The sequence below is a fragment of the Schistocerca cancellata genome, chromosome 6 (assembly GCF_023864275.1).
Source record: "Schistocerca cancellata isolate TAMUIC-IGC-003103 chromosome 6, iqSchCanc2.1, whole genome shotgun sequence".
Taxonomy (NCBI): Eukaryota; Metazoa; Arthropoda; class Insecta; order Orthoptera; family Acrididae; genus Schistocerca; species Schistocerca cancellata.
This window is the reverse complement of record NC_064631.1, coordinates 234,308,947-234,323,310: the sequence shown is the minus strand read 5'-3', so window position 1 is coordinate 234,323,310 and position 14,364 is coordinate 234,308,947. Positions and strand designations below refer to the sequence as shown.

At 44.2% G+C, this 14,364-nt stretch overlaps 1 non-coding gene across 1 annotated transcript; it reads right to left on the bottom strand.

The window, feature by feature from the left end:
- Window positions 1-12,907: 12,907 nt before the first annotated feature.
- Window positions 12,908-12,981, bottom strand: Trnat-ugu (transfer RNA threonine (anticodon UGU)). The gene has a single exon. It is a non-coding gene; the product is annotated as a tRNA-Thr (tRNA).
- Between the last annotated feature and the right edge of the window lie 1,383 nt (window positions 12,982-14,364).

The window sequence follows — 14,364 nt, the reverse complement described above, 5'->3', positions numbered from 1 at the left end:
TTTGGCCATTGAAAGTGGCTGGACGAACACATTCGCAAGTCTTCATCTCCGCTACAAAATAGCAATTTTGGTGAACCAATACGGTGCTCCTTTGCAAAATGTAACATCAGTGAATGCTAGCATCCTGTGGGTCCAACAAATTCTGCTCGTTCTGTCTAGTGTTTTCCCATCACCTTAAAGATCGCTGTCCTTTTTAGAAAGCATTCTTTACGCCCCTTCTCATAATGGAAGTTTGTAGCCTGCCGAACGCGGCGTTCTGCCACAGATAACATGTCCTTTTTCTGCTCCTGCCCTCTGATGAGCTCTTATCGACACAATCTCTGACATCAGTCTGTACCTGGCCGGGACTCTGCCTTTCGACGAGGAACGACCTTACGACGAGCCTGCAGTTCTACCCCAATGGTCGTCACTCTCCCACAGTCAGCCTGCGGACTCAGCTTACAGAGAAACATTACGCATATCCTTCACCGTATATAAATGAAATGAAGTAGTAGTTATTAGCTCTGCAAACATTAATATCTGCTTTAGCTACATCCATACATTCATGAATCGCTAGTGTTTGAACTGATTTGGTAGTCTAATAAACAGTGGGTTATTAATTAGATTACAGAGCAGATTTGGGAAAAACTGCCCCATAACGCGTCATATCCATATTCTCAGCATGACATCCATTCAGCAAAATGATGAAGTACTAATGACATGCTCACTGGGAGATTGGTTCTGAAAGCTGTAGCAGCTGTCTTCCTCAAAGCCACTCTCTCTTCGTTTGGCCGGTTTGTCAACAATGACACTATTGTCTAACTGAGGATGCCGAGCCCTGTCTGTCATTTGTCAGGACACTGCCTTGCCTGCCCTAAACTGGCCCTTGTATGAATAAGTCCTCCGTTCCGTCGTAAATGTCAGTCATAAGAGCTTTGCCGGTCATGAGTGTATTTTCAGCAACCGTCCACGAGACTACCGCCTCCTTGATAAACGCAGTGCACAATAGTGCTGTGATGAAAGTTTCCTGATACGTTGTAAAACTGCAGTTGACTGATAATAAGTAATGATGCACATCTAACTGACCCGTTATCGTTATACAAAAATTTATTTACAGCATACAGAGTGTAATAAAAATTGGTATACAAAATTGTTGAGTGTTTTAATGAAATAAAAAGAAAAACTTATAGGTCGCAAAAACTTCGCAGGGGCACTGTTTCCCCACTTGGAGCCCACGAAGGTGGCCTTCAGAGATGATACTCATACTGCTGTGCGATGAATATTGTTTCAGGGGTGTTGCTGAAAAGGTCGTCCATTTATTTTAGTGCATAATTGGCGTCTGCATCCCAGTCGTAAGTGAATAGATCGATACACTCCTGAAGAGCTGGTTGCTCGTTCGGCTCAAGGTGCACCCATTATTCCTGAAAGACTTGTTTGTTTTGAATCTGTTAGACAATCATGCACTCAGATACCAGTTGTGTGAACGGAAAATATTTTCATCACTACATGACAGCTTGAACGCCGTATCTGATCATCACTTGTGTCACAACCTTCACGAGCCCCTAGTGGAAGACGGTGTACCTATGAAATTTTTCACGCATAAAATAAATGTTACTTCTTACCTCGTTTAACGACTGTAAAATGTTGTATACGTGTTTTCTTACAATCTGTCACACAGTCAACGTATATGTGTACGTTCCACGTCCCCTCCTAAACCAGAGTACCGATTTCAACCGAAGATGGTGCACGTATCACTTATTACCTGTAAAGAAGCATTGTGGGAATAACAATCATATACCTCCCGTGGGGGTGGCGATGGGGGCAGAGAGGGGGTGACATAGAAACATATCTCAGGAACGCTTGGAGCAAATTCATCCCACTTTTATATGCACATGATTCATTACATTATGCGAGGCTGGTCGTGCGGTAGCGTTCTCGCTTCCCACGCCCGGGTTCTCGGGTTCGATTCCCGGCGGGGTCAGGGATTTTCTCTGCCTCGTGATGACAGGGTGTTGTGTGATGTCCTTAGGTTAGTTAGGTTTAAGTAGTTCTAAGTTCTAGGGGACTGATGACCGCAGACGTTAAGTCCCATAGTTCTCAGAGCCATTTGAACCATTTAGTTCTCATGCTTTCACCTCCTACTATATACAGTACTAAATTATTATCATTTCTCGCTTTTTTTGATACATTTCAGTGCTAGAATTTTGTGCACTGCACCTTCACTGACATTTTTTAATATTGTGTAACTCCACTTCCATCTTTTCATCGCGTGTGTACTTTGTTTTGCTTTGGTGGTCGTGGAAATCTTTAAAACAGAACTAAACGCACACAGTCTAAATAAGACTCATAGTCGCAAAATGTTGTATGACTGCAGAAAAAAGACGGTAAAACGAAGAAGCCAACATTATTTTGTACTATATGTGTAAAATTATTGTTTCGGTAAGGTACTCCTATCAAGCCTAGGTGAGAGTGAGAAGCCGTGACATTTAAAAATATTTAATAACAACCGATGCTGGTATATACTCCATGGTGTTCTGGTTGACTAGGCTCGTTGTTGTCAGTCCCCATGACGTTCCACCCCTAGCGAGGAGAAAGCGAGGCTGCAAAGACAGTGCCATGTCAGCATACTTTTGCAGTGTCCGAGGAAATTTCTACCAAACTTGGCACGCGTATGAATTAATGTCGGAAAAAAGAATTTCTGTGACAGTAAGACACCCTTACAAGGGAACCTCCCCATCGCACCCCCCTCAGATTTAGTTATAAGTTGGCACAGTGCATAGGCCTTGGAAAACTGAGCACAGATCAATCGAGAAAACAGGAAGAAGTTGTATGGAACTATGAAAAAAAAAGCAAAATATACAAACTGAGTAGTCCATGTGAAAGATAGGCAACATCAAGGACTGCTTGAACACAGCAGTGCCGTGGTCCCGTGGTTGGCGTGAGCAGCTGCGGAATGAGAGGTCCTTGGTTCAAGCCTTCCTTCAAGCGAAAAGTTTATTTTTTATTTTCAGACAATTATCAAAGTTCAGGCACTCACATAATCAACTTCGCTCTCCAAAATTCCGGGACATGTTCAGATTTGCTTGGACATATGCAGGATTTGGCGGTCTACGACGGAAAAATTTGAAAACGTTAAAAACATATGTTTTGACAGAGCACAGGGAAAACTGTGCGACTGTGAAACTATTGCATTCATTTGTTGCAGTTTATGTGACAAACTCTCATGTTTTCATCACTTTTTTGGGAGTGATTATCATATCCACAAGCAAACCTAAATCGGGCAAGGTAGAAGAATCTTTTTACCCATTCGCCAAGTGTACAAGATAGGTGGGTCGATAACATATTCCTTTCATGTGACGCATATGCCGTCACCAGTGTCGTATTGAATAAATCTGACGTGTTTTTCTGTGGAATAATCGGTTGACCTACGACCATGCGACCATGCGACCAAATGTTTTCGGTTCCCATTGGAGAGGCACGTCCTTTCGTCTACTAATCGCACGGTTTTGCGGTGCGGTTGCAAAACACAGACACTAAAATTATTACAGTGAACAGAGACGTCAATGAAGAACGGACAGATCATAACTTTGCGAAAATAAAGACTCGCGGGAAGATTTGAACCAAGGACCCCTCGTTCCGCAGCTACTCACGCTAACCACGGGACCACGGCGTTCTTACACTTGCACTCTCCTTGATGTTGCCTATGTTGCGCACGGACTACTCAGTTTGTATATTTTGCTTATTTTTTTCATAGTTCCACACAACTTCTTCCTGTTATCTCGATTGATCTGTGTTCAGTTTTTCAAGGCCTATCCACTGTGCCAAATTATAACTAAATCTGAGGGGGGTGCGATGGGGAGGTTCCCTTGTTAGAACACTCGCGGGGGGGGGGGGGAGGAGGAGGAGGAGGAGGAGGAGCGGTTAAAGAGGTTGATATCAAAGCGTAGCTCAGGTAGACCTGGATCAATTTTAACCTAATTTGGTATATACATGAGTCATTATTTGTTTAAACTTGCCGTGGAAAAAGGTACGCATACTGCTCCTAGGGATCGGATTGGGGATGAGAAAGGGCGACATGTAAAAGAGTCCGAAAATGAGTTGCTGGTATTTTTTCCCGTATTTATTTGACTTTGAATAATTTAAAATTGTCTAGCGCAGTATGGTTCTTAGAGCTAGTCTCTGCTTCAACCAGATGGCGAGAATAAGCACCGTAGCGAACCAGTTAACGTGTTTCGGGACGATAGATCGTGCACCAAGGCTGAATGCCGCCGGTACTTTTACACCCTCTCTGGACTCGTGCAAACCGGCGGAGACTAGGACAGTTCCCATCCTCATTCCTTTTTCCTCAAAACGGTTATCAGTTATTTGGCAAAATGTGTACAGACTTAAAATGAAATATATTACATATCTAAGTACACATTGGTGAAGTATTTGTGATATGTGGACACGCGGACGAAAACCCGAACGAAGACTAGAGCTATAATAATTTATTTAATAATCGTAAGACGTACATCGAGAGGTTGTGAATCAAAGTAACTACCATAAAAGATTCCAACACATGAAGATCAGTGTTTCAGAACAGCTATCGAGCATAATATAACACAAACGACAGCAGCTGTAGGAGAACATGAAGGTCTTTTATATGTTTCAACACATCACTCGTCACTGTCAGGAAATCTTCGAAACGTCCCTTGTAGTCTGCGGGACATACTGATACGTGGGCTGTTATTTTACACCACAGTTACAACATGGTGATGAAAATTTGCCCCACCTGTGGAGAGTCTCCGCACATCTATCACGGCCCGATCGGCTGTAGTTCAGGATAGACCAAATTGCCCAAGGCTGGACAAATACAGCGGGATTCTCGTGGGTACAGAACAGTTTCAAGCATTGTGGAAGATATTTTTTTTCCAACAGCGTTTCCGTTCATCTATGAATTCATTTTCATTAAGAACCGTGGCTGTGATCAGAGTGGGATGTCTTGATCTTATTTTCGCTCCCCGGGTAATACGTACAATATAGGAAGGTTGGGGTTATCATCAGTCTTCTGATATTCACGAAGTAGCACACTCTTCCGTCTGGTATCTGAAGGTAGAATGTGACTCAAGATAGGTAACCAGTAAGTGGGCATGTATCGTATTGACCCACTGACATTCGTTTAGTTGCACAGCAAAACCGACACAAACTAACCTGCTGTTGCTTATACCAATCAGAGAGCTGGTGCTCGAAGAGTTTCTTCTGACCATCCCAAGTAGTGCCACAGGGCTTATGGACAGTATTGTTTCTGATTTTGATCTTACAAGGAGACCGTACGCACTTCTCCTCGCCGATATGATTCAACACATGTAAACAGGGAGCTGCAACTATGAACCATTTTCGAGAACATCGAGCTTGAAAATTTTAGGCAAGCTTATATGCTCTGCAAGGTCGCCATCATTCGGAGCTGAGCGAGAAAGCTGTTAGTTTCATAATTGCGAGGTCTCTGGATCGAATATGGATACCTCTACTTTTTTCCATTCCCGCGTTATTCTGCCTATATGCAGAATGCAAGCAATCCCTCACAAAATTAATGTGCTACACAGCTTCTAGAGAAGACTGCATAAAAATTCAATCAACCGTACACCGTCAGTCGTTTGTACCAGTATTTATTAATATGTTTCAATATGCATGGGACGCAGCTGAAATGTATGAGGACCGAAAACCGTGTCCGTGTATGAAAGTAAACCAAGTTTTCCCTTTTTCCTTTTTTTAGCAATAGACACGTTGAAAAATCATGCACATGCAAAAATTCTGCGTTCGTCACTCGTGCTGCATATGACAATAACAATTGTTTTCCATGTTTCTACCATCAGTATCATCTTGATTCGTGTACAGCTCCACGGGTTCCATATCTTACTTCTCACAAATGTAGATACAATGACAGATCTACGTGGTTCTTTTTAGGGTCATCAGTCTTCCTACTGGTTTGATGTAGCCTGCCACGAATCCCTCTCTTGTGACAACCTCTTCACCTCAGAGTAGTACTTGCAACTTACGACCTCAACTATTTGCTTGATGTATTCCAATCCCTGTCTTCCTCTACAGTTTTTGCCCTCTACAGTTCCCTCTAGTACTATTGAAGTCGTTCCCTGATGTCCTATCATCCTGTCCCTTCTCCTTGTCAATGTTTTCCGCATATTCCTTTCCTCTCCGATTCTGCGCAGAACATACTCATTCCTTACCCTATCAGTCCACCTAATTTTCAACAGTCGTCTGTAGCGCCACATATCAAATGCTTCGATTCTCTTCTGTCCCGGTTTTCCCACAGTCCATGTTTCATTACCTCACAATATTGTGCTGCAAACGTAAGTACTCAGAAATTTCTTCCTCAAATTAAGGCCTATGTTTGATGCTAGTAGACTTCTCTTGACCACCACATTTTTATTTCATTCCTTGGCAACTTGTATTTATCTTTTCCCGAATTTCCCTGAACATTATTGTACTTCCTTCTTTCATCGACCAACTGAAGTATTTCCTCCGCTACCCATGGTTTCTTCGCAACTACCTTCTTTGTACCTATTTTCTTCTTTCCAACTTTTGTGATTGCTGTTTTTGCACATGGTCAATCCCCTTCAACTGCACTGGCTGCTGAGCTATTCCTTATGGTTGTGTCTACAGCCTCAGAGAACTTCAAGCGTATCTCATCATTCCTTAATCCTCCCGTATACCGCTTCTTTGCATATAGATTCTTGCTGACTAATCTCTTGCACTTCATCCTACTCTTCATCACAAGTACATTGTAATCTGAGTCTACATCTACTCCTGGGTATGCCTTACAGTTCAATATCTGATTTCGGAATCCCTGTCTAACCATGACGTAATCTAACTGAAATTTTCACGTAACACCCGGCCTTTTCCAAGTATACCTTCTCCTCTTGTGATTGTTGAAGAGAGCATTCGCTATTATTAGCTGAAATTTATTACAGCACTCAATTAGTCTTTCTCCTTTCTCATTCCTTGTCTGATGCCCATATTCTTCTGTAACCTTTTCTTCTCCTTCTCCTCCTAAACTGCATTCCAGTCCCCCATGACCATCAGATTTTCATCGCCCTTTACGTAATGTACTACCTGTATTATCCTCATATACTTTCTCTATCTCTTCATCTTCAGCTTGCGACGTCGGCTTGCTGTTCTGAAGTATCGTTGTCGATGTTGGTTCGCTGTCGATTCTGATAAGAACAGTCCTATCACTGAATTGCTCACAGTGACACATTTTCTGCCCTATCTTCCGATTCATAACGAACGCGACTCCCGTTATACCCTTTTCTGCTGCTGATGATATTACCCTATACTCATCTGACCATAAATCCTTCTCTTCTTTTCACTTCACTTCACTGACACCTACTATGTCTAGATTGAGTCTTTGCATTTCTCTGTTCAGATTTTCTAGCTTCCCTACCACGTTCAGGCTTCTGACACTCTACGGTCCTACTCGTAGAACGTTATCCTTTTGTTGGTTATTCAATATTTTTCTCATGGTCGTCTCCTCCTTGGCAGTCCCCTCCCGAAGATCAGAATGGGGAACTATTCTGGAATCTTTTGCCGTTGGAGAGCTCATCATGACAATTTTTCAGTTACAGGGAACATTTTCTATGGATAAATGTGCCTTTAATGCAGTGGTTTCCGTTGCCTTCTGGTCCTTCTTGCCGTTCATCATTGCTGATTCTTCCGGCTTTAGGAGCAGTTTCCCACCATAAGGACAAGAGAGTGCCCTGAATCTATATCCGTTCGTCCACCCTCTTTGAAAAGGCCGTTGGCGGAAAGAGGGTCTTCAGCCGCCATTGCTGATTATTAATCCAAATTTGAGCGGGTCTGTAATTCGGGACCGAGGACGTTCTGATTAGTAATCAAAGACACTACACCTTGTCCATGGGTACATACTCGTCTGTACGCCTAAAATTTTCAAACTCGATCTACCCGAGCCGGCCGGTGTGGTCGAGCGGTTCTAGGCGCTTCAGTCTGAAACCGCGCGACCGCTACGGTCGCAGGTTCGAATCCTACCTCGGCCATGGATGTGTGTGATGTTCTTAAGTTAGTTAGGTTTAAGTAGTTCTAAGTTCTAGGGGACTGATGACCTCAGATGTTAAGTCCCATAGTGCTCAGAGCCATTTGAACCATTCTTGATCTACCTGAAAACGGTTGAGAGTTCTCTCTTTCCGTATATATATGTTAAAGGTGTAGTCATGATCTACACATACTGTCAATATGAATCAAATCGCTGAGGGGAGGTTCGTAAGGTCCCCTTGTTAGCAAATTGTTTGTTCCAAGGGCTTCTTAAAAAAAGTGAACTGCTTAACTCGATCCCAAGGTATGTGGGATGCATGTTATGACGTGATTTGTCTCCTTCAAAAAAAGACATCAAGGCTCTTCGTGCCAGTGTATTGGAAAGATAAAAACATACAATTTTTGTTTTATTTGAGTTAGGTTGTATTCTCCATTTGTGGAGATATTGGGTTACAATGTCTAGATTAGGATTTCTACAGTTACTTCGAAGTCTTTGTGTTGGGTCCACTATATTCATTAACTCTTTCGTGGGCAAAATTATTGATTAGTTTTTTAAGGAATGGAGAGCAGATTGTAGTTAACAGATAGGTATATTTATCATACAGAATATCAAATGTGTTCCAGCTGTGAAAGTGAGGTCACACAACAAGGTGGGAAGTATTCTTCCCACTGCCCTTCCTTGTAGTTAAATGACAAAAACAACTTTTTGAATATATGTCATATTTATTTGATAAATTTACTTGTCTCGTTACAATGATTGTTCAGAATTACTTGCCATGAAATTTTCTAAAACATGGATCTATGCAAAGTGGTATTTGACAATATGTACAAACACAGCGAGTGCTCTTTTCCGCAGCTTTGGTACTACAATGACGGCACGTCCAGTAGGTTTCTCCTAAAATGGATTGATGCTCTGTTACAGCCACATGACGAAAATCTTCAGGTACTTTACCCTTTTTTGCCAGAAAGACATGTTTTTGTTCACGCCTTTTTTGGGATGAGAAGCCAGCGATCAATTGTCTGGCTAGATGGGTCCTGTATGTGTGCTGATTATGCTGTCTGCTTTCTCTTTTCCACAGGATAAAACTGTTCATTGCAGCAACGTCCACTAGGAAATAAAATATTCTGTGCCACCATTTTACAGAACGTCTGCCAATAGCATACCTTTCTCGTAATTGATCAAACTCATCGATACCACCCATTATTTTGTTGTATTGTGCCGCAACTTCAGGACAAGAAATCTCTGTACTAGTACCATCCTTGTTTTTCCTTTTCACTGTGGCTGTTTCTCATGGGTCATGGATTGGGGACAGGAAAGTGACTGGACGGTTATCCATCCATTTTACTGCAGAAATGGCTCCTTTTGTTTCAAACTGGAATTCTCCTCGTTCCAATTTTACGTTTTCCTTCATAAATTTGGGTAAATACTATAGCTTTGAGGAAAAAATCACAAAATGTCACGCAAACAGCACTGAAAGGCTCCTCTACAGAGTAACACTCAGCTGTACAATGCCTCTGCGCGAAGGTACAGCAAAAACGGCGGGAACTTCCGATTGGAAGTAGTACCCTATGCTGTTCACGAGATGGTGGCACCGTACAGAGTTGGGAACTGTGAATCCGACGGGACTAGGAGCGAGTTCATTGTAATGGGAAGCATGTTTCCCACGGTTCACGAAAGGGTTAATGTTGTGTACATAGTTCCGCGTGGTCAGCGCGTACACAACTTTCCCACTAGAGCGCGCCCCGCTAAGCACAACAGCGCAGGCGCAGCGCTCGTCCGTCTCCGCACTACGAGTTGGCGCTGTCTTAGAGACAAATTCTGCTTCCGCCGATCCGCGTATTATTATGTAACGCAGCCAATGAGATTGCTGCTAACGTAGAACCATTTCTCCTCGCGGATCACGCTCGCGCAGTGATACCCGAACGCTCGAGGTATTATAACGAGTGTACAGACCTCCGATTAGTTAGTCTGCATTAGTCTGTAGTCAAGTTTCAGCCTGCGCCTAATAAGATTACCATATTCCTGTACATAGCCATGAAGATAAATGTATAGACACTTTTGTCAAGTATCAGAGATATGTGAGAATAAGATTAACGTACCAAGACCAAAGGAACTTCAGATTGTCAATTGTAAACAGCATCCAGAATCAAGTTACGTAATGTCTATCCTTTTTTATTATTTTAATAAATGTGTGAGAAAATTAATTAAGTTCTGTTGAAAGTTGGTCACCGTCAATCTGCTACTCTAAGCGTGCAAGTGGCATTTCTATCGTCTGACCTAACGGCAGATGATAAACACGCCACGATAAGACCACGAGACATATTGCTGACACTCGCCTACTTCGTTAGAGCGACAAGTCAAATAATCTGATGGTGTGTGTACCGAAAGTCTTACAGTACGCACACCACAGTTAAGCACCTCTGGGCGGTGCAAAGGAAACAGTCACTTCGAATTAAATATCTAAAGCTGAGAAACAGCTGAAATGAATTTGTCACAAGACGTGGACTCTCACTGCTCATTTCTGGACCCTCTAGCTACAATAATTATTGCAGTCTACAGATAATCGGTCGCTGGCTACCGATGCCGTTCAATCTAACATGTCCAGCGGCCACCCAATCGAATGCGCTCGCTCGGCGCAGTAAATGCTGGCTGTCAAGAAATTCCCCGACCGGCGCGGCGCCCGACGCGGGCAGGATGGGCCGTGCATCGCGGATGCGCGCCGCGGCTCTCTGGTATGCCGATTCAGTTATCACAGGTCCATAATTGAGCGGCACACAGCGGCGCTGTTGCCGCAGCAGGCGTGTTGGTACTGCCGCCGGCCTTCTGTTAACAACGCGACTTGTTTGCTCTCGGGGAGGCTTCGTCAACGGGTCGTGTGTGTGTGTGTGTGTGTGTGTGTGTGTGTGTGTGTGTGTCTGTGTCTGTGCTGTCTCCGTCGAATTTCGGCCGGGGGAACGGTGACATATGGTAAGCTATTCGGAACGGCCATAACTATTAATTGGCGGAATCTCGCGGGCGTCCTTAATGGCGTGATTAACAGCGCAGCACAGCACGGCACACGCGTGCAGCTTCGCCGCGTTCGTTTTGTTGCGCGGCCGTGCGCGGCTTGCAGAGGACGCCGGCCGGTGACGACAGTTAATTGTTATCTATGCAAATGTTAACAGTGTGCGTTGTCTGCGCGCCAATAAGCGGTCGCCGACGCGACGTCGGCGGCGCGGTGCGTGCTCGAACTGCCCAGTGCCGCGGATCGCCGCTGCTGTTTTACCTTCCGTGGTCTCGTGGGTCGGGAGCGTGGTCGTTTTCTGAACGACAGAGGTCGGGAACTCTACCTTTCGCATTCTTCCACTCGTATTTCTGCTTAAAATGTGATTACCTACTCCCCCCCACATGCTACGGTATGCACTGCTTTCTCTTTTGTTCATTTGTGATAGGTCGCATTATAAAATACCCTTTGACTAATGTTCGAGTATATAAAAATGGTTCAAATGGCTCTGAGCACTATGGGAGTTAACTGCTGTGGTCATCAGTCCCCTAGAACTACTTAAACCTAACAAACCTAAGGACATCACACACATCGATTCCCGAGGCAGGATTCGAACCTGCGACCGTAGCGGTCGCGCAGTTCCAGACTGTAGCGCCTAGAACCGCTCGGCCACTTCTGCCGGCGTTCGGGTCTATAATCGACTTTGGTTGTACCTCTGACTTTGTACTACTAGCCTTTACGTATACATATCAATCACTGTTGTCTTTTCGTCTCTCGTCGGGCTAGTTAAATAGATATATGGTTGCTATTTTGTCATATGATGACATGATGGAGACCGTGGCTGTTGTTTGAAGACAAATGTTGATGGTGTTGGGACAGCAACCAGCCACAAATACACTTTCAGTTCCATTATTCAAAGGGGACCGTTACCGGTTTCGAATCGTTGTGATTCATCCTCAGACGGATTTCTTTATGACATGTGATGTGTTTTTTTACAGATTAATTGTCATAAAATATAAATAATTATAAACATGCCACACACAGATGGTTGCGTTACAGATTTTTGTTGCATGTGACTTACGTGAAATGTCGGTTGAGAGGTTTGTTTTCATAACATTCGTAAAACAGATGTGAATACATTCCCAATGCGTTCTTATTGTTGCACACGTAAATTTTTCTCACTGAACACTTTAGATTTGTCACTAAGAAGATTTCTAGCACGCACCACATGTCTTGATACATACAAAGAGCTTAGAAACGTATGAGAATCAAAGATGCTATGATATATCGTAACATTTGACAATGATGTCCTATGTTTGGAAAGGAGCATATATTCATTTACGCAACTGTAATGCCCTTTACACTAGTACAGAGACATTGATTTTTTTGAGTTGATGTTGTTATTTAATTATAAATTTTATATATATATATATATATATATATATATATATATATATATATATATAGTACTGTATAGGTAAAATAGTACATTATTTAATTACATTTAGCATCATAGTAATATAAATTTACTACTTGATCTGCAGATAGGCGTACTAATATTATATATATGAAGACAGTAACTGTTCTCGAAAGAACAGAATACTGTTGATGACCGTGAAGCTTTTCCCTGGAATAAATGATGACTAACTGAAACCCTCAGCTGCTGACAGGTGTTGTTAATTTACCTCGATGTGGACAAAAAAATGTGTGTGAAATCTTATGGGACTTAACTGCTAAGGTCATTAGTCCCTAAACTTACACACTACTTAATCTAAATTATCCTAAGGACAAACACACACACCCATGCCCGAGGGAGGACTCGAACCTCCGCCGGGACCAGCCGCTCAGCCCATGACTGCCGCGCCTTAGACCGCTCGGCGATGTTGACAGCTGAAAATGTGTGCCCCGACCGGGACTCGAACCCGGGATCTCCTGCTTACATGGGAGACACTCTATCCATCTGAGCCACCGAGGCTCTGTTCATTCGACAACAGATACTGTCTTCATATATATAGTTAAAGGCTACCCAGCCATTGACCTGCGAATGCGCACAGGTTGCCCAAACTCTTACGGGAATCGCCAAAACGTGCGCGAGTAATGAGTGAATGGGCAAATGTCTATAAGGTACATTGCATATGTAGAATTGTGGACAGTTGGGAATGTGAGTCTCACGGGAAGCGTGCAAGGGATAAGTCCCTGCAGTCGCGCTAATCAACTGTGTCCTCGGTGGCTCAGATGGGTCAGTCGGCTCGCAACCGTGCTAGCGTGCGGAGCTGCTTAGCGCGCCGTCCGACGCTCCGCACTCGGCGGTGTTTACTTCCGCGTCGCGGTGTTTGTATCTATCGAGTCCAGTACTAACGTACACCATGGCGCACTCGTACCGCCGTGCAACGAGCAAAGTAATGTTTCAGACCCAACATCCACGACCCAGAGCTTTCGAAGTCGAACAGTTCATACGTGAGGATCTACGTTTGAACCCCCAGGACGTAATCGGCATACATTTTTCCATCACTGGAAGTGTCGTCTACATCAAGATGTCGACGGAGGAAATTTGCAACGACATAATTCACCGTCATGCCACCGGTCTCAAATTTAAACACTCTGATGGATTAAACACTCCGATGGACATATGGGTGCTGTGACAGTCGCCCATGCTGGATTCAGTCTCCGGACATTGCGGGTGTTTGAGCTCCCGTTCGAGGTGCCTCAGGATGTGGTCATTGCCGCTTTCCAACCATATGGGACCGTCTTGGGTCACGTCGCGGAGAAGTGGCAAACATTTACGACCTACCACGTATTAAATGGCGTCCGGCAAATAAAAATTGAGCTGACGAAACATGTCCCATCATACCTGCTTATTGGCGGTGTGAGAGCAATCGTCATGTACGATGAACAGCCACGAACGTGCGCAGGATATGGCCAGGAGGGACATGTACGCTCCGAATGCTTACACCACCGTTTAATACAGACGCCGTTACGTGAAGAGACCCAGGCTTCGACGGTCACGTCCTTATCCATCACCTACGCCAAGGTTGCACAGGACTCCGTCGTACCAATCTCGATTGCGCCAGCAGCATCGTCAACGCCACCCGCCGCAGCACAACGCGCCGACGACACAAGCACGGCGTCGCCTCCAGTGCTCGCTTCAGGACCGTCCGGGTTGCAGACCGAAACCGATGTTTCTGTTGGAACCATGGACGTCGGCCTCGGCGTCATGCCGACGTCTGCCTTTGTCCAGACGGGTTCGGCGTCAGACGACGGGCGACCACATTCTGATTCAGAAGGCCACATCAGAAAACAGCGGTCGCCTCGCAAACACAGGAAACGACGACGAACGCCTTCCGATGACGCCCTTTCT